The sequence below is a fragment of the Lucilia cuprina genome, chromosome 5 (assembly GCF_022045245.1).
Source record: "Lucilia cuprina isolate Lc7/37 chromosome 5, ASM2204524v1, whole genome shotgun sequence".
NCBI classification, from domain to species: domain Eukaryota; kingdom Metazoa; phylum Arthropoda; class Insecta; order Diptera; family Calliphoridae; genus Lucilia; species Lucilia cuprina.
In genome coordinates, this window is record NC_060953.1 from 13,671,656 (window position 1) to 13,675,386 (window position 3,731).

Below are 3,731 nucleotides of genomic sequence, written 5' to 3' on the forward strand. Positions count from 1 at the left end.
TTTGGTTTAAATGATTTATTGATTGATTCACAGTATTCGGATTCATTTTCATATTAAAATTTTAGAAAAGATAATGATAAGACAATAAAGAAAGTAATAAAGTTTACATTTAAATAATGTTATTAATATTTTCTATATCTGTAGAATTGTTGATGACAAATAGAGGGGATTTTTCATTTTTACGGGCGAAGATATTACCATGTTTTACCCAGACAAATTTTCAGTTTTCTTCTTTTGCTTTAGTTTTAGCTAACCATAAGAGTCGGCGATTGCTAAAAGTCAGTTCATCATTAATGTATATGTATTTATTATTCCCCTTTTCATTATACCCTACACCACTATAGTGGGGAGGGTATTATACGTTTGTGCTGATGTTTGTAACATACAAAAATATTGGTCCAATACCCACCTTAAAGTAGACATGTCCGTCCGTCCGTCCGCCCGTCTGTCCGGCTGGCTGGCTGGCTGTCCATGTAAACCTTGTGCGCAAGGTACAGGCCGCAATTTTCAAGATAATTTGATGAAATTTGGACCAAGCATGTTTTTTGGCACATGGACGAAGCCTATTGAAAATGGTTGAAATCGGTCCATTATTTCACCTAGCCCCCTAACAACCGTAACTCCCGATTTGAACTTTTTATGCTATAATTACGTCAAATATTCTGCTATCTCTCTAAAAATTGGCACAAATAAGTTTTATATAAGTATAAATCATACTGCAGATTTTCATTGCTGTATTTACTTTTTGCAATCCTATGTTAAATTGTTCAATATCAGACTGCGAGCATACTCTTGTTTTGGACGGGGTCAACGACTCTGACTCTTTAAATTTTTTTGCTTGTTCATTTTCCATCTCGTCATCACATCTCGCTTGCTTTTTGTTAGTATCATCATCATGTACAACAGTTTGATACATTGTGTTTGGCGATCGGCTACGCGGCTTGCAGTTTTGGCATTTCCACGAAGTTCTTCTCTCACCACACATGCTAAGATAAGTACTCTCTGATAGTGGAGAACAAGATGAAAAGTGATAATTCATGTTACAGTTGAAACACTTCACATGTGTGTTGTTTTTTTACTTTTTACACTGGTGACAGAGAACAGGTTGACTCATTTTGACACTCTTAGATTTTTATTGTTTGCTTAGTTTTCAAATATTTATGTTTTTTGTATTTATGTTTTAAATTTATAAATTTGAATAAAAAGTATATTTTAGTGATTTTGAAGAATTCTTTATTTTCCAACAAATCCGTCAGCCGGCTAATTTAATATTATGATATTATCAGATTGTTTGTATTTGAAAAAAATATTTAATGCACTTTTAAGTACGTTTATAAGGGCTTTAGAAAAAAACACGTCCGTTCGTATCAAGTACTACAACTGAACTGAACTAGAATTGAACTAGAACTGAACTAGAACTGAACTAGAACTGAACTAGAACTGAACTAGAACTGAACTAGAACTGAACTAGAACTGAACTAGAACTGAACTAGAACTGAACTAGAACTGAACTAGAACTGAACTAGAACTGAACTAGAACTGAACTAGAACTGAACTAGAACTGAACTAGAACTGAACTAGAACTGAACTAGAACTGAACTAGAACTGAACTAGAACTGAACTAGAACTGAACTAGAACTGAACTAGAACTGAACTAGAACTGAACTAGAACTGAACTAGAACTGAACTAGATCTGAACTAGAAATGAACTAGAACTGAACTAGAACTGAACTAGAACTGAACTAGAACTGAACTAGAACTGAACTAGAACTGAACTAGAACTGAACTAGAACTGAACTAGAACTGAACTAGAACTGAACTAGAACTGAACTAGAACTGAACTAGAACTGAACTAGAACTAAACTAGAACTGAACTGGAACTGAACTAGAACTGAACTAGAACTGAACTAGAACTGAACTAGAACTGAACTAGAACTGAACTAGAACTGAACTAGAACTGAACTAGAACAGAACTAGAACTGAACTAGAACTGAACTAGAACTGAACTAGAACTGAACTAGAACTGAACTAGAACTGAACTAGAACTGAACTAGAACTGAACTAGAACTGAACTAGAACTGAACTAGAACTGAACTAGAACTGAACTAGAACTGAACTTGAACTGAACTTGAACTGAACTAGAACTGAACTAGAACTGAACTAGAACTGAACTAGAACTGAACTAGAACTGAACTAGAACTGAACTAGAACTGACCTAGAACTGACCTAGAACTGAACTAGAACTGAACTAGAACTGAACTAGAACTGAACCAGAACTGAACTAGAACTGAACTAGAACTGAACTAGAACTGAACTAGAACTGAACTAGAACTGAACTAGAACTGAACTAGAACTGAACTAGAACTGAACTAGAACTGAACTAGAACTAAACTAGAACTTAACTAGAACTGAACTAGAACTGAACTAGAACTGAACTAGAACTGAACTAGAACTGAACTAGAACTGAACTAGAACTGGACTGAACTAGAACTGAACTAGAACTGAACTAGAACTGAACTAGAACTGAACTAGAACTGAACTAGAACTGAACTAGAACTGAACTAGAACTGAACTAGAACTGAACTAGAACTGAACTAGAACTGAACTAGAACTGAACTAGAACTGAACTAGAACTGAACTAGAACTGAACTAGAACTGAACTAGAACTGAACTAGAACTGAACTAGAACTGAACTAGAACTGAACTAGAACTGAACTAGAACTGAACTAGAACTGAACTAGAACTGAACTAGAACTGAACTAGAACTGAACTGAACTAGAACTGAACTAGAACTGAACTAGAACTGAACTAGAACTGAACTAGAACTGAACTAGAACTGAACTAGAACTGAACTAGAACTGAACTAGAACTGAACTAGAACTGAACTAGAACTGAACTAGAACTGAACTAGAACTGAACTAGAACTGAACTAGAACTGAACTAGAACTGAACTAGAACTGAACTAGAACTGAACTAGAACTGAACTAGAACTGAACTAGAACTGAACTTGAACTGAACTTGAACTGAACTAGAACTGAACTAGAACTGAACTAGAACTGAACTAGAACTGAACTAGAACTGAACTAGAACTGAACTAGAACTGACCTAGAACTGACCTAGAACTGAACTAGAACTGAACTAGAACTGAACTAGAACTGAACTAGAACTGAACTAGAACTGAACCAGAACTGAACTAGAACTGAACTAGAACTGAACTAGAACTGAACTAGAACTGAACTAGAACTGAACTAGAACTGAACTATAACTGAACTAGAACTGAACTAGAACTGAACTAGAACTGAACTAGAACTAAACTAGAACTGAACTAGAACTGAACTAGAACTGAACTAGAACTGAACTAGAACTGAACTAGAACTGAACTAGAACTGAACTAGAACTGAACTAGAACTGAACTAGAACTGAACTAGAACTGAACTAGAACTGAACTAGAACTGAACTAGAACTGAACAAGAACTGAACTAGAACTGAAGTAAAACTATATTAGAACTGTACTATAATTTCAAATCGGTCTTTTGTTTTTTCAGAAATAGAGTTCGTTAATTTTTAAACAGATTAATTTGCTTATAATTATTACTAGCATTTATAAAATATTTCTTATAATTATATATGTAAATGACCTACATAAAAAATAAATTATTTAGTAAATACATTAAACATACATTATAACATACATATGCATACATACATATACATTAATTAACATTAAGACA